This window comes from Halyomorpha halys, unplaced genomic scaffold (assembly GCF_000696795.3).
Source record: "Halyomorpha halys isolate HHAL.00 unplaced genomic scaffold, Hhal_1.1 Scaffold56.1, whole genome shotgun sequence".
In the NCBI taxonomy this organism is placed as follows: Eukaryota; Metazoa; Arthropoda; class Insecta; order Hemiptera; family Pentatomidae; genus Halyomorpha; species Halyomorpha halys.
The window spans coordinates 1,769,146-1,796,475 of record NW_027115012.1 but is presented as its reverse complement, the minus strand read 5'-3'; the positions used below and the strand labels follow the sequence as shown (position 1 = coordinate 1,796,475).

Below are 27,330 nucleotides of genomic sequence, written 5' to 3'. Positions count from 1 at the left end.
TACTTGTGTACTCTAATAAAGCCCTGGTGAACCATTTTGTACATTCTAATTTGGAAGGTAATCCTTGTTAAGGTAGCTATGCGGCCCCCGTGTCCCTAGAGCCTCTCGGGTAGTGTAATAGCTTTGGGGTAGCCAGATTTCTCTCCTGTTCCAGCTTTCATTTATAAAGCCCCGAACCAGGATTTTGTAATTTGTAGATTCAATCCCTTTTTAAAATGCTACATTTATAAAATCCTACTTTTATTAGTTATAACAGAAATATCCATATAGTTTTACACTTTTTTATCTTTTAACTCTCCGGGTATTAAGGATCGATCAACTAAAAATTTTAATTACATTCCACTCATTATAAATCAAGTCTAAAAACATTCTGAAACCATACATTGCCTACCTTATTCACACAATCACAGGTAACATTGGTCATCAAACTATTGCAGGCATTTTTATCTTCGTCAATAACCTATAAAACATTCTTAAATTACGGAACAATATGCACTAATAAATTAATTTTTATCATGCTGTGCTCAATTACCTACTATTATCACAGTTTTACTTATAATTATGATTTAGTTTACAATAACTATTTTACTCCATGATTACAGACTTGAATCGAATTAGTCACTGGGTACAAGAAACAAGCTTAAGTAGAATGCAATCGTAACAGGTTCCAATCACCTCCTCAAAACTGTTCCTCATTTTCCAATCTTATTCCTCAACTACAATGCAATACAATTCCATCCATATATTAAAAACCTTGGTGTCACCATAGACCAAACTCTCTTCTGGAAATACCACGTTTCCGATATTTCCAACCGTACCTTCTCCACCCTGAAGCTATTAAATTATCTTCGTCACCTAATTCGTTTGAAACCCGTAGGCTCCTGGTTACTTCCTTAATTTTCCCCCACTTTGATTATTGCTGTGTGGTTTACGGGAGTGTAACAGAGATATCAAAGAAAAATTAAAACGGTTAATCTTTGGGATCCCCAGGGACGCTTCTGTCACCCAATTTTATGTAGAACTGAAGTGGCTATACCCCTCCTTCCGTCGTAAATATTTTCTTGCTTCCTTCACCAAATTATCCAATCCCTCCATCCATCATACATCTCTGATATCCTTCAATTTAAATCCTCAGTGCATTCCCGCAATACCTGCTCGCGGCCTTCGGACTTATATGTAACTGCCAATCGAACCGCAGCCTTTGGTAGATCTTTCCTCATCCACTCCTCTTCCTTATGGAATTATATTCCCTCCTTCATTCGTAGCTCTAACACTCTTCCAATTTTCAAATCGCGTATCTTCGACTACATTCTGTCTACCCAATTCCGGAAGAATAACAATGGAAAGTTTCAAATAAGATTTATATATTTTCTGTATTTGAGGTTTTTATTTATACTTGTAAATATGTTTATTAGCAGGAATTGTACCTTTTCATTTATTATTTTTAGATTAATTGTATTTGATTTTTTATCATTTTATTTATTATCAGAAGTGTTATGTTTTATGGTATGATATATGTTTTTATTTTATTCTCATTTTATATATTCTGTAAATTATTTTGTTAATTTTTGTTTTTTCAAATTCATTATTTTATGACTTTTTATTTTGTATTTTACTCTAAGGCTCTAAACCAAATTTTGACGCCTGTATATTATCCTAAGGGATCAATCCCAGAATAAATAAAGAGTATTAATATTATTATTATTTCAAAAGGAAATTGTTTAATCTACTTCAACATCATGCCATATCCTCATTATATTTTCAATTTTATTCTAGTTTATTCAAATCAATATTTAAAAAATCCATCAAATTTAACTATATTTTATTCACCTTGGCCAAAAAAATTATGATCACAAATTATTTTGCTTGAAATAATGTTTTAAATAAATTTCTTGTATCTGATTTGAAATTAAGAGTATAATTGATATTTTCCGATATATAAATAGCTTCCAACATTTTTATTTTGAAGGTATTATTTTCAAAATCAAAATTATGCCTATTTTCTTATTTAATTATGCTACTATTTGTTGAAATTAATCCTAGTACAGACATATTATTAATTAGTCTATATTTTAATTATAGAAGAAAATATGACAAAATTAAAAAAACGGACATGAAGAATGCATTATTAAAACGAAATTAATAAAATTTAAATATTAATCAAAATGATTGATGACAAAATTCTTAGGACTATATTTGCTCACATTGCTTAATACAAAATTATATGATATTTTTATTTTATTTTTTAGAATTATATTTTATCCACAGACCCATGCTCACGTACATACAAAGCGGCCCTACTAGCTCACACTAGCTCATATTCCCCATTTTTCGAGTCAAACCTTTCTATGGGTCATTTTCAAACTTTTTTAACCCATTCATATTTCTAAAATTATATATTTTTATAACTAATACTCCTGGAGGTGTTAGTTATAGGTTTAGGTTGGTTTAATGATGGGATTTTTTTCTCATCATTTTTATTAATATTTAATAATTAAAAATAAATCAAAAAAATAAACATTTGTACAGCATTAAAACATAATGGTATCTTAAGAATTTTCATTTTGGGCCGCCCATAGCTAGGTGGTTAAGATACAGTCTTACCAATTACCAAACACAGTCTATGGGGAGGTGCGGGTTCGAATCGGCCTGACACGTTAACTTTCTTCATTGAGTAGCGGTCACAAAAAATGGAGAACTTTGACCCCCAACCATGGTTAGACAATATAGGACTCCAATAGGAGTCTTGGCCCAAAAAAAAAAAAAATTATTTTCTAATAATTTTAAATTGGTGTAATAACTTTAACTCTATTATAAATTAATATACATGTATCAAGGTTTGTATTGCAATTTATGTGAGTTAAAGAAATATTGAAGGATTTTTCTTTTATACACTACGGATAAACACCCTATTCGCTTAACCGGCGATGTCTTGTTCTCAACCAGGACGAATAAGCGGAATTGTGTAAATTAATTTAAAAGGGAATTACTTTACGCTTAAGTCCTGTCTCGATAGATAACTTTTGTATAATACTAAATTTCTAACACCAATAAAACAATAAAAGCGTTTAAAAAAAAATTATCCGTTTACTGAATGAAAACGTAATTCCATTCAGACTAGAAAAAAAAATCGAATTTTACTTTTGTTTATCTAATCTATCAGTCAATATTTGAACACATGTCCAGAGTTGACGTGCGTTTATACTTGTAATTATTGTCACATATCCGTGTCAAATGACAATATGAGTATGTGTCATTAACGATAATAGAAAGCCATTATATATATTGCCATTGAGTCATTATTTGAAATGTCATCTTTCTTTTTTTTCTGTCATCTTAGACTGTCCCATTTATTAATTTAAAATACTTCGGGTGGATTCGATCTAGTTTAGCCAATATTATTTTATATTCTAAATTTCATAACAGAACATTACAAAATTCTGCTTCCCTCTATTTTTTCCTGATACCTGGTAATCTCATACCTACAACTAAATAGAAGTTGATCAGGATGGAGATAAAAATAAACAAAAGAATAGGAGCATAAAATTATTTACTTGATATAATAAAAAAATTTTTATTTTAAATAAATAACCATCTCAAATTATTTATATTAGCGAAATATGGCTAAATGTAAAATATGAAAGGGTTTAATAATTAACTTAAGAAGTAAAGAAGAAAAATATTTCGTCCAGGTTGAAAACACATTTCTGGAAATAAGACTGGTAATATGAACGTATTTATCATTGTAAAGCTAATGATTTTTGATATAATATATTTAACAAAGAAAGTAGTTGAAGGTAATGAAGAATGATAAAAAACGCCTAAAAAAGGAAATTTCCTACAGGATTATAACTGGGCGCAGTTTCGCCTCATAACGTTTGCTTGTCACCATAGTTATTAATTAATAACTTTTTTAATTACACTTCACCTATATATGAGCCTTTCAGTACATATTATAATGATTAAACCCATAAAATCTTTATTTGTGTTTTAAATATTGATTCTTTAATAATTTAGCATATAATAAATGGTTAAGATCAGAACGCACATTTTAGTCAACTGTTTACAAACCGTTGGAAAGCCAAAATTTTGAAAAAAAAAAATATATAAGGTGGGTTATTCCTTTCGTAGGCGTGGCATCCGGATATGCCATGTTTGACAGTTGAGAGTTGCAACCCGTTTGGCAGAAATGACTAGGCAGGGAGAATAGAAATAAGATAAAACTGAGATTTACTCAAAGCTTGCTCACATTTTGTTATTGATACTGGTTTTTTGAACTATTAATAATTCTGATTAATAATCACTTTTTTGTTATAAACAATTAATATTTTAAAAATAATGTTAACTGTTTTTTTTTTTAATTATCATTTTTCTCTATTATATCTGAAACAATTATTTATTTTAACGTTTTCCGTAAAATAAATTATTTTTTACTAACTATTCCTAGAGAACATTGATTGAAAATTGACCCAATTAATTAAATTTTATATTAACTCCTTACTTTTTAGAACAGTAAGTATATTTTAGGATCTTTAATATTCACATCGAAATGAGTCTGAAGAGAATAGAGATAGAAGCACGAATTTATCGAGAGTGGTTTAATGGATTTTCATTGTAGGTATACCAAATTATTGGAAATAACAGTTACTACAACTTCTAGCCTCATTACATTAACAATTAAACGAATAATTACATTGATGTGCGAAATCCTTATTATCAAGGGGCGTGGCCTAATCCTTACCCCATTAGCGTCATCTTTGCTTAGAAGGAGGGTAGGGTTATAGCACCCCTCTGTATAAATGTCGTGTCATTAATTTTTTTGGATTTGCAAGTGTTACATTTTTTTTTTATACATTTACCTCTTCTTAACGGATACCTGTGTATAACGGAAAAAATGATCTTTCCTGCCAGTGTTCTTTGTATAGAAGTTTCCTTGTATAACCGAACCATGACATAAAGTTTTCGTATATTTTCATTTCGTTAATAAACTACCTTATAATTAGTCCACTCCACTGTTACCTCAGTCTATAGCTTATCAATTTCCAACATACCCATGGCCATAATCTTTGTTTAGCCAATCTATCTATCTAGTCATTGTTACCTCTGTTATCTTTAGTTAATTATTGTTATCCTTGTAAATAGTTTTGAACTCAAGTTGGTATAATAATAAAATCCTTATTTATGGAAAAAATATATTTTTTTAATTAGGTCCATTGAAAATCTGTTTTTGTAATTTGTTAAGTAATTCCCTTTTTCGATTATTTATTTCACATTATACAGGATGTATTATTAATGTGAAATTAATATTAATTTCATGTTTGAAATTTAAAAGTAACTCACTATAACATTATACAAAATCTATTATTAATGTCAAACTAATAAATATTGTTTGAATTATGAAAATAACTCACTATTCCCAGGATAAAAAAAAAATATATTATATTCCAAAAATAAATTACATCATATTATTTTAATAAATACAGATTTCTAGTCTTTTATACAAATAAAAAAAAATTAATTGATTATTCCTACCTGTCTAATATTTGGTCTGTAGGTGGACCGTCTAATCGAGTTGGCAGGGGGAAAAAAAGGGGGGGATTGGAAATTATGAAAAACGGTTAAGGCTGAATCAACAAATTCGACCTTTTCCCCCCATTCTCAGTTAATTAGTATTCAACAAGGACCAAATTATTAAAACCTTTTTCAATTTCTGTGTGTTCGGGTCTTACTTTTTTTTCTCACAGGGGAAGGTGACTTCAAAGGGCAAGTTTATTTTGTCGATAATCAAACAAGGCGTGGCGTGAAAAGTTTTCTAACGATGGAGTACCTGCTCAGTATTAACCATGTAAAATGATATTTAGATGTGGTAATGATAAATAAGGTGACAATTAGTAATATGGAAGAGAATCGGTAAGTTTGAAGTGGGTTATTATGATCCAATGACATAGATCTATTCCTGAGTATGTTATATTTGTAGTGAAAAGTGCGAAAGAGAATTGAGGGAAGGGAAATGAGAAATTTACGAATTGTAGGTGCAAATTTCAGTAGAAAAATAATTTAAAATTATATGACCTCTAACGCCTGTTGAACAGATTCGATACTTAGGACTCCATCTTGAGGAGAGTGACTTACTTTGAATCCACATACAAGACTGAAACGAAAAGAAACTGCTCGTAGATTTCGATTGCTACAATACCTACTTGACAAACGCTCTAAACTTCCCATTCACTACACAAATTATTATACACTATGATAACCAGACCAACTTGAACATATGGAATTGAGCTCTGGGGCTCTACCAAACCATCAAATTCCTCTTGCATCCAATCCTACAGTCCGAACCTACGTAAAACCCTTGATGCCTCTTATTACGTTAGAAATAAACTCATCCATAATCTAATAAACTCGTCATTATGAGAGATAGTTGACCGTGGATGACTTGTACAAGGAGAAGATGGTTGGGAGTGTGGAGAAAATGAAACACAAATATGTTAATGTAACTTATTTAATTGTGCCAACGTTTCGGCTAGAATTTCTAGCCCTCAGCAGAGCTGTTAGCTTGAAAAGCAAACGCCAAGTGGCCAAGTGGTATAAATTAAATTAATCTAAAAAGTATTGATATGCACTTGAAGTTAAAAAAAAAAAATCAGTTTACTAACACGTCCATAGATGAAATGCTAAGGTGTTATGAATATTTGCTTGTACGCCCCAAATTGGGAGAACAAATTTTAATTTATGATGTTACTGAAAATTTTGTTTAGGTTTTAAAGGATGTTGCCGATTTGGCCAGAACCAGATACCAATCCTTTCATGATAAACTTACCAACCACCCAAACCAACTCGTTTCTAACCTGGCTTCTCCTTCACTACATAACAATCCTCCTAGGCGTCTAAAAAGAAGATGGCCTCGAGATCTTCTCCTTTAGAAATGTTTTTATTAGAGTTCTGTCAATGGGTAGATTCTCCACATGTTTATATCCTGTCATAATATCACTTACAGAAAATTTACTTGATGTGTATATATGTATACAGTTGTAAATAACAATAAATAAATTATTAAAAAAAAAAAAAAAAAAAAAAGTTTTAAAGGAAATAAAAACCAATCTGACTTACTTTTTTCCAGAAACAAATTTGTAGCTTACTGTTAGCTTCTTTTGGTTTTTGTATTTTATTGTACCTTTATACTTATCTTAATTATAATATATCAATAAGTATATAAAGTTTGAAAAAAGGGAGACTAGTCTTTTTCAAAGAAATATCTAAATGTTTTAGTTATAGATGTTATAGTTCTTGGTGGTTCTTATCTTCAATGAAAACATCATAAAACTTAACTATTAATTCCTCTGTGTTTTTTATGCATTTTAGAAATTGGTGCAAATTCTAACCCCTATTATACTATTATTCTTCTAACCTCTACTATGCTTTAGCTTTTATTAAAAAAATAAAACAGTTATCAACTCAGTTCAAACTAGTTTTTTCTTTCATTTAGGCTTTGAGGAAACTCAAGTATAAATTTCAAAGTTTTATGACTGTTGTGAGACGCAAAGCAAGAAAAAGTTTAAAATGTGGTGCAAAGAAACCCTATGACCTGGGCCTTCATTTGCTGAAGCACGTTTTTAAAAGTATTTATTCATTAAAATTAATAACTGTAATTGATAAATAATAAAAAGTAAATGTGATGTCAGTTTTATTTCATTGGCATGAAACAATCTTGTGGAGAATCTACCCATTAACGGAAATGTAATATTTAATAATATATATGAAAATATTTCTATAACAGGAGGTCTTGAGGCCATCTTCTTTTCAGATGCCTAGGAGGATTATCAAGTATTGAAGAGGAAGCTAGGGCAGAAACGAGTGGGTTTGGGTGGTTAGGGAGTTTATCATAGAAGGATTAATATCTGGTTCTGGAACATTGAGGTATTTATGGATAACTGAAGCGTGTTAATAAAGTTTTTTTTAATGAACCAATAATAAATTCCAACAAATCCCATCAAATCACCTTTACCTTTTGTCGTAAAACTTCTGACTACCCTACAGTTTCATTTAACGATGTTACTCTTACCCCTGTCGAACAGATCCGCTACCTTAGTCTACATTTGGACAAGCGATTAACCTGGAATCCTCACACCAGACTGAAAAGACAGGAAACTGCACGTCGATTTCGACTATTACAGCACTTACTAGACAAACGGTCTAAACTTCCAACACATTACAAAAGACTGATCTACATGACTGTAATAAGGCCAGTCTGGACATATGGAGTTGGGCTTTGGGGCTCAAAAAACCTTTGAATTTCTCTCGTATTCAATCCTTACAATCCAAAACCCTCAATGCTCCTTACTTTGTCACAAATAAAATCATACATAAAGACCTTAATGTTCCCTATGCAACCGATCTAGTCCGAACCAGATATCACTCCTTCCATTATAAACCCTCTAATCACTCAAACCCCTTAGTTTCTAATCTTGCATCCTCTTCCATTCCTGACAATCCTCCGAGGCGCCTGAAAAGAAGATGGCCACTAGACCAGCTAATGTAAAATGTCATTAGAGTACTACCAATGGGTAGTTCTCTACACGCCTGTAACACTCCAATTTAACTTAGATCAGATTTACTAAATGTATTATAATGTACAGTTGTAAATAGGAATAAATAAATATTTTTAAAAAAATGTACCAATATATACTACATTATTATGTAAGTAATTATTACTTATATTAAACGTAATATTTTAAAATTCTTGACTATGGGGGTTGATTGCAGGGTTTAATAGCTGTATTCATAGACGAGTATCTTCTACATTCATTGAATTATGTATACGAGTTTTCATGAATAATATGTTGTCGATGTACATACGATATACATAATTAGAGTTGTTCTATCACAGCGTATACACAATTTAAATTCATACCAAGAAGCATCGAGCACTTAATTTCTCGGAATTCTTGACGTTGGCCATTTTAAAACTCTTTTCCCCAGTCATATTATTAAAATATCTTTTTATGTATACAACTCATAGAAGTATCTATTGTAATTTTTTTTCCTTTAACAAAGTAACCGTTAAGTATCATTAACCGTTAAGGTACTTTAAAGAAATATTTTTATTTAAAATACGCGTCTAAGCTCTATCACAATAGTACTCACAAACGGACACACAGACCATTTTGTGAGACTAGGTTTTTTTTGGACTCGTAAATAAATGTAAAAGGGATTTAAATAAATGTAAAAATATTAGTTATTTCTGTTGCTATATGTATTTCAAATGCTACAATTGAATAAATGGATAATTATTCATAAGCAAATATAAGAAAGAAAATGTAGATTGGTTTATCAAAATTTAAAAAAAAATTAACTGCCATTACTGCAAACAATTCTTTTAAAAAATATTTTTTCTTTTTCAAATTTTTTTTTGTTAGTTGGTGAATTAATTAAAACATTTATTTAAATATTTATTTATACTAGTTCAGTATATTCATATATTGACTACTGATCGGTTTTGCCATATTCATATATAATTTAATTTCAATGGTGGAATTTATTTTTCTTTATTCTAATTGTCAATGTTCAATACTATATACTTGAAATGAAAAATATTTTATTATTCTGGGAGTAGATTCCTTTAGAACAATTACATAAATAATTTTAATTTTATAATAACATTTATTGGTCATAAAACAGTGTGGTCACACTTAATTTAAATTATATATAGAGAAGAAAAAATAGACTAATTAAAAAACTAACTGATTAAATAAAAACAAAACATAAAGGTAATTACAAAATATCTGTACTATTATAATAATGTATTAGATTGGTGGGTGAAGCTAAAGGTAGTTAAATAGGAGGGATTTAAACGAGGGAAGGGTTAGTACATGACGTATGTTAGAGGGAATGGAGTTCCAGAGATATGCAGTTCGGGTAAAAAACGATTTATCAAACGCAGCAGTTCGGTTAGGTGGAGGGTAGATGTCAGATAAACGGGACCTGGTAGTACGGGATTGGACTGAGAATTTGAATTGAAGGTTTTCTTGGATATAGGAAGGGCGTTGAGTACTAATTAGTTGGAATAGAAAGGAAACTAGAAAATAATGGCATCGGAAGGATGGATAGATTCACTTCAGCTCGGCGTTATAATTTCTTGTATAACTTAACGACGAAAAATTAAATACATTTGTTTAATATCTCTACAAAAAATTATTTTTTCTTTATTTCTATAAATTAAAGACTGACTTTTTTTTGCAGGATCCATCTACAATGTTCCCACTTCATGATATTGTATTGCCGGTTTTCAAACATCATGGGTGAGTTTTAAAATTTTTTTTTTATTATTACAACAAACATGTATTTATCCGCATGTCTCATGATTTTCAACCTAGTTGGCACTAAATTCACACATGAAAATTCTATTTACTCAAATCTATTCCAGTTAATATCCTTTTTGACTTAACAATAGTTAAAATATTTTTTTAAGAAACCATAAATTTATAAAATAACGTTTTTATAGTGCCATCACATCACTTAAAAAATTGAATGGAATTATATATTTGTAATTTTCTTTTTTAATTTCTATTTATGTGCTGTTTATTAATTGTCAATTTTGAGGAAAATGACTTTCTATTTTAAAGTGAATATTATATTTTTTCTTTTTACGATTTTTAACATTTTTTTTAATTTATAAAAATTTTTATTGTTTCATGATGTGTAAAGTAGATATTTTATATTCTTTTTTTTTTTTAACTATTGGATATCTATACTGGATTGTATAAAGGATAAATTTATATACGGTCGTATAAATTTTATAGTTTTCTTTATTGATTTATTTTTATTTGGTTAATTTGTTTTATGTTTTTTTTATTATTTAGTGTAAATTTTAGAAAAGTCCTTTAAGTTGAGGATAAGACATTCAATATTGGCGCTAGTCCATACTTTAACCCGCAATACCGTTCGGCCTTGCGTTTGTGGTACACAGAAAATCAACACCCCACCTCCTCATTTACGATTCTTGTAAACTTATTTATACTGTAATATTAAAATTTATTTAAAAAATCATTACATTTTTAATTCTATAAAACGTGGAATTTATTACCATGAATAATTGGGGATAGTTATATTGGTACATATTATATAGAATTAACCGAAAAAAATATTCAAAAGTGCTTCTATTCATTGTAAAATTAATTTTTAAAAATAAAAAAAAATTACTTCTATTGATAAAAGCTCTTTTGACAATTTTTTTTCGCTCCCTGATTATATTAACTTTTCAATATAGTAATCATGTACATACATTTTAATAAATACATTTTCTAATCATATATTGAAAACCATGCTAAAAAATAATTCTTTGGGTTTAATATTAAATTTTTTGAAGTCGTCCATACAAGCCCAGTTTGTATATGTATATTTTTTTACTATTTAAATTATGATTTTTTTAAATGAAATAATTTATTAACATTTTCGTATTTAGGTGTTATACAAAACCTCTTCTGACGAAAATAAATCTCATTCGTGTTAACGTACTATTGGTCTAAACTCGATGTCTTCGACCTTTGTCTAGGATATTGACCCTGTAGCACTTAGAGAGCTTGATGCAGCTTTCGAAAATCCTACTGCTGTTGATATCCCAATTCATTAGCAATGGGATCATTACTCGAATCACGAAGGCTATTCAGACTCGCTTAGTGTCGTAGAAATAAATTGTCGCCATATTTCTGTCAACTTGAAAGTTATTTGGCACACGAGGAAGCAGGTTTCAAATTATGAAGAATACGGTAGGAGGTGCGGTCAAAAAAGAACAAAAATAGTTAAATACTACGTATTTTCAAACGTTTCGCCCCACTTTGTTGAGCTTCATCAGGGCTGTTCAAATTGGTGCGAAACGTCGGCTAATGAACTGTTACCTATTTTCGTTTTCATTTGGCCCCACCTCCATTATTTATATATGCAGCTATAGTTTTCTTCTTGTTTACACTTGGCATGTGACAACGTTTCACAGCAGGCCGAATCGCGAATTCAGTCCAAAAAAACAAACAAACCACAGTTCTTATTAATTTCCCACTTAAAAATGATTCTCTCTGAATCGCTTTGTTAGATTCTTAGTGTAAAAATTCAAGGCTAATATAATGGGTTCTAGTTTGGATGCAAAAAGTTTTCATTTAAATATTCTGAGCACTGTGCGTATTCCCTACCTCTATAAAACTGCACTAGCTTAAATTTTACATCTTTGATTGATATGTTCAATTCGGATGAAATGTCTTTAACAAGGAGTCTAAGATATTGCAACATACATCATCATAGATGTTCGTTTGCAAATTATCATCCAATCTCCAAAACTTTGTATATACGAGTCTTAAAATATACTGCATATTTGATATTGTTAATTCTCTGGGCTGATAAACGGAAACTTCGGTAAACTATATTCTCAAACAAAAAGTCAACCGTTCAAAAAAAAAAGATGCTTTACTTCCGGTATCATTAGAGTCGACCATTACCAACCAATCTGAGATTGGTCTTTGGTTTTTCTTGCGGAAATCATCATGGCGTCTGAGCTGTTTTGAAAGAAACGGAATTAAACTTATACCAAGATAGTTTTTTGTTTTTTCTTATATATACTTTATCCTTCCAATCCAATCTTCATTTGGTTTTCCCTCAAGCTTAATTACGTTTGAGTAAGTATGATGAGATGTTTTATTTTCGTAAACTTATAATAATTATCTCAAACCACTATATTTTTGGGTATACTTTTTTTTTCAAATCGTCATCTAAAAAGAAAGTTTAACAATTCACGGCAGATGAAATTTTTAAAATAATTTTAAATTTCAAAAACTAATAAATACTTTTTTAAATAATTGTAGCTGACATCTCAATCAATCCTAACACTATCCTCACCACGCATGCCGATGACACATGTGTGCTCGCTTTATTGCGTCCTAAACTCTCCAGTCCCATATCACAGCCCTGGAAGAATGGTGTCGTAATTGGAGGATTAAATTAAATTCCAAAAAATCCCATCAAATCACCTTTACTCTCCGTCGTAAACCTACCAAGTGCCCTACAGTCTCCTTGAGAATGTTGATCTTACCCCTGTCGAACAGATCCGCTACTTTGGACTACATCTGGACAAACGATTAATCTGGAATCCTCATACAAGACTGAAAAGACAGGAAACCGCACGTCCTGCCTGGGCCCAGTTTCATAATGAAAGCTAATAGTATTGGTTCATAGTACAAGTATAAAAACAACGTGTTAATTACACTAATACTTATTGGTGTTCATAATAGGGAGGACTATTAGTGATATAACAGGAGTTAAAAAGTACTAAAGTACAAGTTACTATTGTACAAGTCAGTGTAATTGTATCAAGTTATATCGACAAAACTAATAGTATTAGTTTGTACTTTATTATGAAACCAGGCCCTGGGTCTACATAACTGTAACAAGACTAATCTGGACCTACGGAGTTGAACTTTGGGGCTCCACTAAACCTTCGAATTCCTCTCGTATCCAATCCTTGCAATCCAAAATCCTTCGTAAAATCCTCGATGCTGCTTACTTTGACACAAATACATAAAGATCTTAATATGTAAACGATCTAGCCGGAACCACATATCATTCCTTCCATTATAACCTCCCTAAACATCCAAACCCACTAGTTTCTAACTTTGCTTCCTTTTCTATTCCTGACAATCCTCCGAGGTGCCTGAAAAGAAGATGGTCATGAGACCTGCTATTGTAAAACGTTATTGGTAGTTTTTCTACATGCCAGAATCACTCCATTTTAACTAAGATCAAATTTACTAAATGTATTATAATGTCCAGTGGTAAATATCAATAAATATATAAATAATTGTAACATCGACCCTATAACTTTTAATTTAATTGTATTTAAACCAACTTAATTACGGATAATTATATGTATAAATGCAAGTACAACCTGCTATATTTATTATTTGATTTTTATAGTAGATGGAATTATTTTTTATAAGATTATAGTTAACTGAATTTAAAAAATATTTAAAGCAATCAACATACACTGATACTTTTGTTTTTTCTGAATATTCTGTTTCTACTTGCCTTTAATATGTGAGGAATTTTTTCCGTAGGACTTTTTCTACCTCATACTAGAAAGAAGTCAACTGGAATATATTCGGGACTTCGCAGGTCAAATACCTTGATAGAGATTGTCATAAGATTTCGATATTGTAATAATATTTTAGGTATTTTATTTATTTATTTTTTTTATGTACACTTTTTTATTAACAGATTGACCTGATGTTATTACATTTTTCCTATAACAAATTTACTATTATAATTAGTTAATAATTCTAATCAGTAAAAATAAATTAGCGAACAAATAAAAATAATAAATATAAGAAATGATAATAATAGATATGTAATCAACAAATTAACAAAAAAAAATTTAATTATTACAAAATTAAATAAATAACTGTCATTTACTGAAAACATAATTAGAGAAAAAAAAAGTAAATAAATAATAATAAAAATAAATTAAAACAGTGTTGGAAGCAGTACGTCTTGCACCAGCCTGGGTTTCTATCTTGAAGATGAAGTTGGATTTCCGACGTTATAAGTCACTGCACCTTTAATTGCTTGTAACTGGGAATGAAATTTTGTAAAAGGTATTTTTTTGTGAACTCACCTATTGATTCCATTTGCAGTTTACGATTCAATTGAATATTTCTTATATACCTAAGCTCATCTACTCCATTCTTAGGACATTGTTTTTGAAATGACAATAATTTTTTTTCGGTTCAGTCAGGATACTGCACACCAGACTTCACAATCCTAAATCAGAAATGGGCATAGTATTTTTTTTTTTATAAATTAGAATGGTTTTATCTGGTTTTAATCTAGATTTTCTGTGCCATAGATTTTTAGAAAAGATATTACACGCCTGTCACATATTGTCATACCAGTGCGATAATGAACAAAAATCAACAAACCCCTAAATTTTTTCGAATAAATATTTTTATTATTAATTGATTTAATCTAAAAACAACATAATAGTGATTTAACCCTCATATATGATAAGTACGGGATTAAACACTGCCTCATCCAAAACGCGCTATTGTTTTCCTCCAAGGGCTGACAGATCTAGAGAGGGATATCATTCAGTCGTTGTGCAAATTAAGGAAGAATCTAAATTGGATTTTTTAAAATAAATAAATTATAATTTACATCCTTATCTCCATTCTATTATATTATAACAAAAGGGACAGGATAAGACTCCAACGGGAGTGTTGGGTCGACGAAAGAGAAAAAAAAACAGTGATTTAATAAATAATGTTACTATAAAGCTATTATATATCATACATAATATGTTAATCCATAGTAATAATATCATAAGTAATTATAGAAATATTATCTATGTAGTAATTGTAAATTACAATAATAGTAATATAATATTGCAATGAATAGTTTAATAATATTTAATAGTTTTTCATGAATTATTAATCTTTTTTCTTCAGAAAATGAACCACTCATGAATTCTTATAATACATTGATCAATATCTGACAGGGTTTACTATACCTGTTAACATATTTTTTTTGTATAAAACCAGGCATAGGGCAGATGTCTGATGAAGAAGGGTCATAATGTCTTTATTTGGAAAATAATAAATAATTGAACAGAATAGAGATGGTCTATGGATTCTATTTTCTTGTCTGAACTAAAACTATATCTGAATATTTTTGGAACTAAACCTAACAAAAAATTTGGAAAACACATTTCAGCAATAATTATAATATTTTTTGTTATTTTATTTTTATTTATTTTTTTTTTAATTCAAGATACTTAATGAAACTGATCGTTTATAATAAATAGAAAATACTCTTAAACAATTTTTTTTATCTCTGGACTTTATTCGAACCAAAACTAATTTGGAACATAAATTTTAGCAATAATCTTAATATTTGTTAGTTTTTTTTTATCATTCGAGATGCTATTTGAAACAGGTGGTTTGAAATTTTAAAAAATATACTTATATCTTAACTGTGATATTGAACTAAAACTACCTATTAATTTGTAACACAAATTTTAGGAATAATTATGATATTTTTTCGTTTTTCGTTCGTACAATTCGAAAACTGTTGGTTTGAAAATGAAAAAATACTCTTAAAAAAATTATAATTACTGACCCTGTTTGAGCGAAAAATACCTATTAATTTGGAACTCAAATTTTAGCAATAATTATAATATTTGTTGTTAGTTTTTTTTTAATAATTCGAGATACTGTTTGAAACGGATGGTTTGATAATAAATAAAAAATACTCCTAAAACTCCTGGATACAAATGTTATGATCATTGTTGATTCCCTCGCTGAATGGGAGTTGTGTTTGACATTTGCGTGTGTAATAAGCCGTTATCTCTCTCTCATAAGATAACAGATTATATCTTGAAACAAATGAAACTCATTTAATTTTGTTGTCCCTTTGCTACGAATCGATTTTATTTCTCTTGTTGAGTCGCAAAACCTTAATTTACAATTCACTTTTCTAAAGTTTTCTTTCTATATCGCTGTATATTTGTTCTTAGAACTATCTGTAACCCTTCGTAATGCAGTTTCATCTCTTTTATCCTCTTACAGATATAGAAAAAAAAATTAAACATATTTATTGAAAAAGCTATTATTTTTTTTCCTGATTTATTCATCATTCAAATGTTTACCATTTTAAAATTTTTTTTAAAAATAATTTATTTATTGCTATTTACAACTGTATACACATATATACAGCAAGTAAATTTGCTGTAGGTGACATAGTGACATGATACGAACATGTGGAGAATCTACCCACTGATAGAACTCCAATAACATTTCTAGAGGAAATTTCGAGCCCATCTTCTTTTCGCCTAGGAGGATTATTAGGTAATGAAGGAAAAGCCAGGTTAGAAACAAGTGTATTTAAGTGGTTATGAAGTTTATTATGGAAGGAACGGTATCTGGTTCTGGCCAAATCGGCAACATATGGAACATTGAGGTCCTGATGAATGACTTGATTTGTGATAAAGTAAGGAGCATTAATGATTTTACGAAGGATTTTGGACTGTAAGGATTGGATTCTGGAGGAATTTGATGGTTTAGTGGTGCCCCAAAGCTCAACTCCGTATGTTCAGATAGGCCTTATAATTGTCATGTAATCAGTCTTTTGTAATGAATTGGAAGTTTGGACCGTTTATCTAGTAAGTGCTGTAATAGTAAAAATTAAATATAAATTTGTTTTTTTCTTAGTAACGACTTAAAGTTGGGTCACCCGATTTTTTAAACATTGTATTTAAATTTTTTTATTTTTTATTTTAGTTACAAATCAAAATAATTACTATTTATGGAAAAAAGAAAAAACATTTTGCTTACTTCTTGTTATGGAATAGGACACCCTTCAGGTGTTTAATCCTTAAGATTTTATATTCGTATTAGAACGGAATAGTAAACATTCGCTTTGAGGAATGAGTTTCTCTTACTCCGTGATATAGGGATATATATGTTTCATGATTAATTAACTTTCGAGTTGATATCAAACCGACTACTTGTTTAAACTGCGCAACTTCAGAGTTAGGCGGTAGTCATTTGGTTGTGTACCAAAGGAGATGGTTTGGACGTACCTTGATGAGGAGTGTTGCCTTAACTACTTACTAACTCCAGGCAACTATTAGGTTACTAGTTGCTGGAAAGCAGGTTCTAAATTGTGTTATATATCCAGTGTGTCCCTTCGCTGACCCTAACGAGAAACATCATCCCCAAGTTGCTAGTTTGGAAATTGGCCGGAAAGGACTGTTTGATTTTCTTTAATTACATAGGCGATTTGATTTTGGTTTTAAATGAGCTAATACCCGTACTTATGTTACTACAACACTTTTTGAGATTCTATTAAAATATGATATTGATCGAGCGAAACGGCTCACCACCGTACTCTGAATATAAATTAACCCACCCCATGGTTATCATAACAACTATAGAAAAATGATAGAGGTATTTAAAATTTCAGTTTATGTAAAAGTGTTTACGAAAAACCTTTTACAAATTTTTTGAGATATATTTTTCCATAAATCAAACTTATTGTCCGAACTACTATAAATCAATTTATTTTAACAAATATCATGATAACTACTACTCCTACAAAGATAAACGTCATAAACTACTTTATATTTCATTAAACTAGCTTTAGTTTGAGTGCTAATAAACATCTGTACGTCGAATGGTTTTTGAGATATATAATTCTCAAAATAAATTCACTTACTACTGATCTTTTAGTACATTTTTATGGAATGTTGCTTTCAAAAAAGATATATCTCGAGAATTATTCTAGTATTTTAGTAAATTTACTCTACCTTAAATGATGTTCTCTTAGCTTTTCTAGTGTGATTGGTAATTTTAAAGATATAGAGCTCCGAGTGACAAATTAATTTTTTTTATCGTTTTGAAAAAGCCACCATTTTTTATTCCCCTACCTATACTTGGCAGACTCATCAATTCTGACTGATAATTGTACATAGCTTTCATTAAAGTAATCAAAAATTGGGATAAAATAACTGTCTTTTTTTCTCCTCTTGGGCTCTTGTACTAAAATATTCTTTATGAGGACTTCTGGAACCTTCTATGAAGCTGGAGGGAAACTTAACAGTGAACCTCGAAACAAGGATAAAGGAAAGACCTAGCTAAATGGCAAACCGGTAATGGCCGTATCGACATAATCTAGTTGTGCATTCTCAAAGGCTAGGTGTGCCTTCAATCAGGGCAAGCTAACGAGCCACCCAACCAATCCTTGCCTCACTAACCTTCAGTAGTTGGCTTTGATAAGGTTCCCAATATTCGTCATGTATCGAGTCTCAACCTCTTCGTAATGGCGGATCCAAAGGGGACAAAATAGAAAATTTAAATTTTTTAAATAATTATGTTGTATATTCAACGTACTAAGGAAGGTGAAAACCTAAAATGTTCGCGTTCAAATAAATCTCCCAGTATTTCCTGGCTGATATCGTTTACAAATCTGCAAAGTAGCACTAGCTGCAAAACATCTTTTCAAGTTATGAAATAAGTATATGTAACTTTAAGTTATGTTATGTTATTACTTATAGTAACTTTAAGTTACTATAGCTACTATAAAGATACTTTATGAGTTAAATTAATATTAGATTTTTTCTATTATTATATTAGATTATTACACGACTCTTCTGTCTAGCCACCAATGTCCTTGGTCCCAACTAGGACGGAAAATTACTTACCGCAGTAATCTACAATAAACAAGACATTTTGTTTCTTTGTTGTTTACTCCAGTTTGGAAAATCGTGGAGAGATGTAGCAACGAAGAACTGAAAACGTCATGCAGTATAGAGAAGAGTAAAGTGGAATAGAGGAAAATACATAAATATCAAGTTATCAACCCCGACTACCATATGCCTGGGTGTCAAAGAAACCGATTATGTAAAACATCCCTGATTCTTAAAAAAAAATTAAAGACGTATTTTACACTGTAAAGTTGCTATTACACTATTCTACTAATTATCATACCTTCTGAAGTAAAATTAATATTTTTTTAATTGCGAAGGCTTCCGTTGGTAACGCTGTCATCTTCAATTGGGTCATCAATGGACAACTGCATACCCACCCGGAATAACATTAAAGCCAATTATAAAATCCAATTACTAAAAATTCAAAATAGAAGAGGTTCTGATAAAGAGGCATTAATTTTCGTTAATATCGTGCGTTTCACTGAAATGCCAAAAAAACAATCTTTATGTTTCTGACCTTCTTAATGTTTAATATGTCAGTCAAACTGACAGGCCGAAAGCTTGTGCCAATCCCCTATTCCGAAATATCGCTCCTCCACCGAGACCTGAGAGGTGGCAAAGCACAGTCCCCTTGGTCGACGTCCTCGCCGAGGGAAGGACTTCTGGCTCTGCAGTCTGAAGTCATCTTAATCCAGCTTATCCTCCAGTGGAGCGGCCCTCCACGTTCTTGTACCCCCCGTCAGCGGCTCTTGGGCCAAAATTGTAACCCCCGCCCTCAGCGGACATAGCCTAACCCCTTATAATGCCATATGGCAAAGGAAGGGCACCATCATATATATATTTATATACAGGTATATATTAATATTGTTATCTATATATTTTCAAAACAAGGAGGTCAGAAAAAAATATATAACTAAAAGAAAACACCATCATGATTTGTATAAATACATGTTTGAAATAATATAAAAACTATAATAAAAGAAAACTGATCTAGAGATTAAAAAAAATTATGCACATGACAAAGAAAATTAAGTTTAAGTAACAATAGAATAATTCTGCCTGGGGGACTCCCAGCCAAGGCTTGCCACCGTTGTGTGGAAGGCAAAGGAGGATTCCAAGAGATCCCAACGTTTCTATCCTAGCCGTGTCACTGGTATTGAGAGCTTGTGGAAACTGAGTGAGAGCGTTTACCAAATTAAATATTAAATATTGTTCGCTGGCAAAACCCCTACTTCCCTTAAAATTGACATATTAAGAAATGGAAATTCTGAGCATAGCCTAAATCCTCGACTAAATCGTCCGTAAGTTAACGTATTCTAATACGATATCTCATTAATTCTTATTTTACTTCATTGCAATTCTCTTGTCGTTCGAGAACTAGATATTATAAGTAGAGATGATTCAATGGTTGTGATTGTAGAGGAAGGCACTGTTGGGGGTTCTTCTCTAGTGTAAGGGTTCCCTACATGAGTCTGTTCCCAAAATAGAGCTGGAGCGGAACCTTTGTTTTGGAAGGGAATACTTATAGTGACCACGTCAGTCTTATCGATTCTAATTCAATCTGCCACTCTGAGGACGACATTATCTTGTCGTGTGTAGGTTTCCAGCCGTTTTGTTCAGTTATCTTTCGTGTCTCTTGGCCAGTAAAAAGAGATAGTTTCCTATGCATATTTTTTCAATGGTCATCAGGAATCATTACTGTCATAAGTATAATTAAACCGACTGACCGTTTCTATTATTATTATTATTATTATTTTGATTCAGAAGTGGAGTAATTTCTTTGTTTGGAATATTCTTGCAACTAAGATTGGTCTTATGCATATTTGTCACTCATCTTCCATAAAATAGAGTTTTGGGGTTAATAATAACAGAGAGTCCCAATAATTAGTTAAAGTGTAACCGTGTCCAAACATAAAGTTTTTCAAATAATGATCTAAAGTAGTAATAATTTGATTACTTGCCCGTAATAGTAAGTTGTTAAAGGAGTTCTTTTACAAGAAAATTTGTAAACATTGACTTTTTTTTATAACTTTAGTAGATGTAAATTTACATCTGTACATTGTAATACATTCAGTAAATTTGATCTAATTTATAATGGTGTGATACAGGCGTGTAGAGAAACTACCCATTCGTTGCACTCTTATGACGTTTTGTTATTAGCAGGTCTCGTGGCCATCTTCTTTTCAGCGCCTCGGAGGATTGTCAGAAATGGAAGAGGAATCAAAGTTAGAAATTTTAGGGTTTGAATGTTTAGGGTGTATATAATGGAAGGTATGGTATCTGGTTCGGGCTAGATCGGTTACATATGAACCATTAAGGCCATGTATGATTTTATTTGTGGTAGAGTAAGCAGCATTGAGGATTTTACGGAGGATTTTGGACTGTAAGAATTGGATACCAGAGGAATTCGAAGGTTTAGAGGAGCCACAAAGCTTAACTCTGTATGTCCAGATAGGAGTTTTACAGGCATGTAGATCAGTCTTCTGTAATGAATTAGAAGTTTAGACCATTTGTCTAGCAAGTGCTGTAATAGTCGTAATCGACGGGCAGTTTCCTGTAAAAATTAACTTAAAATATTTTCTGTCTTTTTGTTTCCTATTGGTTTCGAATTGAATTGGATGAAGATACTATTCGCTTCCTGGTTTTAAAACCTAATAGTTTCGATACACTTAAGTTTTAAAAACTAAGTTATTACCCTATGAAAAACCATTACTATTATTAGAAAAAGTGTTGAATCTGAACGATGTGATTTTGACAAGGGATTTATCTGTCCAGAAGCAGTTTTTAGAACTACTATCTACGGTCTATAGAAATATTTTATTGGTAGCATTAATAATAGTACAATATACTATATAATAATACTTCTTTGAGCAGTTAAAAAAAGCAGAACAAAGTTACTACACATGACGCATATAATAAATCCAAAATCTCTTAATAATTCCATTAAATGTTTGGACTTATAACTGAATATAATATTTGGAAACTTGAATAATTTACAAAACTACGTAAAATCACTTTTTGTAAGCATTGTTTCGTACGAGAACCCTTCAACCCTGAGTACTAGAGCCCAAGAGGAGAAAAAAGGCAGTTGTTTTACTCTAATTTTTTATTTCTTTAATGAACACTATTTATAATTACTAATTAAAATTTATAAGACTGCCAAATATAGCTAGAGGGAATAAAAAGATGGCGAATGTTTCAAAACTGTAAAAAAAATTTATTTTTCATTCGGAGCTCTATATCATTAAAACTACCAACAACACTAGACAAGTAAATTTGTTAAAATATGAGCCCTAATAGAGCTATTTATGTTCAATGATATTCGATATATAGCTTTTAGAATAGCAACTTTTCATAAAAAAATGTTTAATAGCACTCAGATTATAGCTAGTTTAATGGACTATAAAATAGTTTCTGACGTTTATCTTCGTAAGAGTAGTTTTCATTATATTTGTTAAAACTACTTATAGTTGTTGAATTTGCATGTGCAAAATTTATATCCATATGGGAATATCATTAACCCGACTACCCTTACGAAGATACATGTCATAAACTAATTTATAGAGCTCCGAATGAAAAAAGAACATTTTTTTATGTTTTGAAACAGTCGCCATTTTTTTTAACTGCCTTTTTATCTGCCCGGCTCTTGTAATGGATTCCTGATACACTTGCACACACCTGTATTCCCTGATTTCTGAGAACATCACTAGGTAATTTTCTTAATCTTGCAGAGGCTGGCCATTGACCCGCAGTTAGATGGGAAAAGCTTTTACTTGATTTCCTCTTTACAGAGAGGGACTTGTTCTATAAAAGTTTGTCCAGATCACCACATTTTATTCTTTCTTTCCCTTTAATTTAATTGATCTCACTCCCAATATTGTTCTACTGTTTGATTGAATAGCCTTCGGCCGCGATTTCGATGAAATCTGAACAGATGGAATCATTGAACCCTGCAATTCGGTACTAACTTAAACACTAATTTAAATTACAAATTTATAATGATTTTAACATTTCTTTTTTTTTTTAAGGAAAAACAATGATTCAGTTATGTGTATACATCGTTTCGTAGTTCTACCCTCACACCGTGCCCAGGCAGGCTTTCGTTCATATTTTACCTTATTCTTGGATTTTTTTTCTTTTTTCTTCCACATTGCAATCTATAATCAATCTTCCATGTGTCATTCTTTTGACATTCTCAAACCTTTTTAACCACTTCCCATCTATGGGTGTGAAATTTTCTTATCCTAACATTTTATAAATGGATAATTAATAAATCCAATTAGAGTGATAAGTAAGGCTACCACGAACGGTGGAAGTGGAGGATTTTATGCCGTTTTCCAATACCAGGAGCTTTTTAAATATTGCTCTATTTAACTATCTTAAAGTCTCCTCTTCTCGTTTTAAGTTAATATTTCAAAAGTCATATCGCCGTCGCTCCCTGGGGGCTTAGTGGGGTGGGTCCGGCCGGGATTGCCTTTTTTCAGGTTATGATCTCTACTTGTCAGATTGTGATATGCCGTATATCGACCAACTTACTCGATATAATTGTCTGTTTGAGAAGGTTACCCCGGAGGGCGGGAGCGAAGGGCTTCACTCCGTTTTCCAATTTCTGGCGCTGTAAATCTTGCTCGATTAAACTATCTTAAAGTCTCCTCTTCCCGCAAATATTTCAAAAGTTCTATAGGGCCGTCATATTCTCGATTGGTGGCTCTGCTCCCAGAGGAACGACCGCCTCATCCCCAACAGGACTATACAAACTTAGAGTGTATTTATTTATTTATCGTATATTCATTTAATAATTAATCATCAACAATATTAACCTATTAAAATCGCCTTTGTTCGAATGTCCAGCCCCAGGCCTTGCTTTCCATTTGAACAAAGTCTTACTCGCAGACCATCTCCATTTGAAATTCTGCAATCCTTCCATGAATAAATTTTATTCGGAATATTTAATAATTTATTTACGTTACTCTGTCATTAACACGTGTTATCTACTTTCTTTTTTCCCGAGTTTTTTTTACCCCCATCATGATTAACAGCGGTCATACCACCATTTCTGGTTACCCAACATCTTGTAACTTATCGAGTATTATCTAATGCTAGCCTTGAATCAGCGTTTCTGTTGTGTCGGTTTCTTCAGCATCAAGGGTTATCCACTTCTGGAGGCTATCGTTTCATGACCCAAGAAGATCGAAATCCACGAGTATTCCAGGATATCTGCCGTTTCCATCTTCATTATCGACAGGAACTTGCATCACATTATGAAAAAAATCACGAGAAACGGCACTAATTAGAGAAACAAGTCATGCGTTAGGGTTGTGTTCGAACCATAATCTTTTAGAATTTCATACAAAGATTATCCATTTTTTTTTCTTTGGTTAAAGCAATTTTGACATCTTGTCTTAAACGAATGCAAGTATCACCTAGAGTAATAACGGGGTATCGATCCGAATGTTTGTTTATTTCAATCCATTACCTGTTAAATTTGTATTTAATCAACAATGGAAGTTGGGTTATATTCCGACTCGAGAACAATGAAATGCATCTTCTGAACGCTTGAGTCCTAGAGATCATCATGAACAACTAGCAGGTCCCAAATAAATATTTTTTTTTTATTATCATTTATATTTTTATAAAAATCACAGACGTTTTCGACCGATCCATTGGCAATTTCGATATTTAACTTACGATGTTTTAAAATTTTCAGTAACTTCATTTTTTTTTTTTTTATTTTTATTATTCCCTTCCAAGTTATTTCTGACATACAGGGGTTTTCTACAGGTTACTGGTTACTCAGGCAAACCGGTTAAGCTGCAGTCACGAGCCAGTAATCGTTGGCACTTTAACCCGCCAAATTTTTACTAACACCTAATATTAGAATCTTCCATATATTTGTCCTTACTTAGACCTACAATATAAAAACAAAACGTTCTGTCTGTTGTGTATCTTCAGGCATCTTATCAATAAACATTTTTTTAATGTTCAGTAACATGTTTTTCATGGAACAGACCCTTGTGAACTGTTACAGGCATATTACAAGACGGATATCCGCAATTAAGATACTTATGATTATTATTCAAAAAGATCCGGTGAGTTTTATTTCAATTTAGATACAAACTGTTGGTTTCGAAAGTGGTGTAAGTCAAATCTGAAGTTTTGAGATTAGGTTTGGGGAAAGTTCAATATAGTTTTTAGTAAGGGATTACATCTCTTTCTGTCAGAACTAGACAGTCACAAGCTAATCCAACTATTTAAAAGCATTTGAGGTTAGTGCTCTCGTTAATTAAGTAAATAATTATTTATATACGAAAATTAATTTTGACGAGAAAATAATGATTTGCATCACTTTTGCTCTCAATAGGCCATATACTCTCAAACTTAGCAATATCAGAGTTAGTTATTAACTAACTAGAAATATCAGGGAGTAAATTAATAAAATTAGACTTATTTTCTTGAACGGAATTTATATATAAAGGGAAACATAAAAATATAAAAATCTTAATTTCAATTCATATTTTCTGAAACAAGCATATAAGTGCTCAATTTTTATAATTTCACATAATTTTTATTATTATTTTAATTTTTGAATTATTATTTATTAAATATAAAGATTGAATTAAATTAACATTTTAAAAATATTCAACTCTCGTCGCCTCCTCTAATATGTTTAAAAATACTCAAGAGTAAAGTACATAAGCCATCAGCTGGAGTTTTAGTAACAAAAGTTTCTCTTGAACACTATATAATAGAAGGGTATTAATAAGGGCTAACAATTCATTTTTTTAAAAAATTTATTTTAAATATTTAAAAATACAAAGGAGATTAGCGTTACTTTTTTTTCCAAATACAACATTTTATCTAATCAAATTTGGATGAAATTACTTCCTTTTAATCTCATTAGATAAATGGCAAATAATTTAAACTATATTAAAAGTGCATTGTAAAAATAGATAACACAAATGGTCATTTTAGATACGATAAATTCGTAAATATTTGAGTTGTTATGGATGATATATTATCCATACTATGTATACATTATATGTATATTGGATGTAAATTGAACCAAACTGACATAAAAAAAAATATTATTTTTGTTTATGTTCTTAGCTATATCAATATATATTTTTAAATCCGAAACTAAAATCCAAAGCTCTATCTTTAAATCGAAATTTTAAAAAATTCAAATTTAAAACTTGAAAACTTTTTTATAAAACGAGTGTTTACTTTAAAGCTGTAGTAAAACTGACTAAACTGAGAAATTAAACAATAGAAAAAATCATTGATTTAATAAATTCTATTTTAAATGAGATTAAAATAATCCTGGAATATTTCTGTATTATAAACATCGATAGGTGCATGTTATTCACTTTAAACAGAATTTATGGCTAAATTTTATGGTGGTTAATTATGTAACTGGTATATTTAGCAGATCTTCTACACCTACTAGTGTACATGTGGGTTTCAGATAACGTATTTTTTTACGAGATCCTCTGGGTTTTATTGGTAGCTGGATCCCAAAGACCTGAATTTTCAAACCAAATATCCATTTTCATTTTGAACTTTAAAGGTAACCGCTGTTTCTATATCTTGTTCGTAAAAAGAGAGTTCATTTGAAATCAGTTTGAACGTAATATTTACTCAGTAGGGAGGCATCGGAGTTAAAATGAATCCCTGAGGATTTCTTCGCTTCGACGGATACCAAATATTTCTTAGTCTTGAAATGGATATTTGTTCATGGAATGTATTGCATTCTTAAAATGAATATTTTATTCTATATTTATTAACAATATAACTCCCAACAATAATCTAAATCTTATTAATCCTATACTATTAAATTATACGACAAACATGTTATCTAATTACAAACTTGAAAATTGATTAACTTTAATTGAAACCTAATTTCATCCGTTCTGTATTTTTTTTTTTATAATTTATTTATTGCTATTTACAACTGTATACACATATATACAACAAGTAAATTTGCTGAAGGTGACATAGTGACATGATAAAAACATGTGGAGAATCTACCCACTGATAGAACTCCAATAACATTTCTAAAGGAGAAGATCTCGAGGCCATCTTCTTTT

The 27,330-nt window shown here is 30.7% G+C and overlaps 1 protein-coding gene across 1 annotated transcript in view; it reads left to right on the top strand.

Moving 5' to 3' along the window:
• Positions 1–27,330, top strand: part of LOC106692425 (odorant receptor 85b) — a 259,507-nt gene that overhangs the window by 88,711 nt on the left and 143,466 nt on the right. Inside the window, exon 4 of the mRNA XM_067052112.1 lies at positions 10,243–10,301. The gene's annotated coding sequence lies outside the window, so the exon portion shown is untranslated. The remainder of the gene's footprint in view (positions 1–10,242; positions 10,302–27,330) is intronic.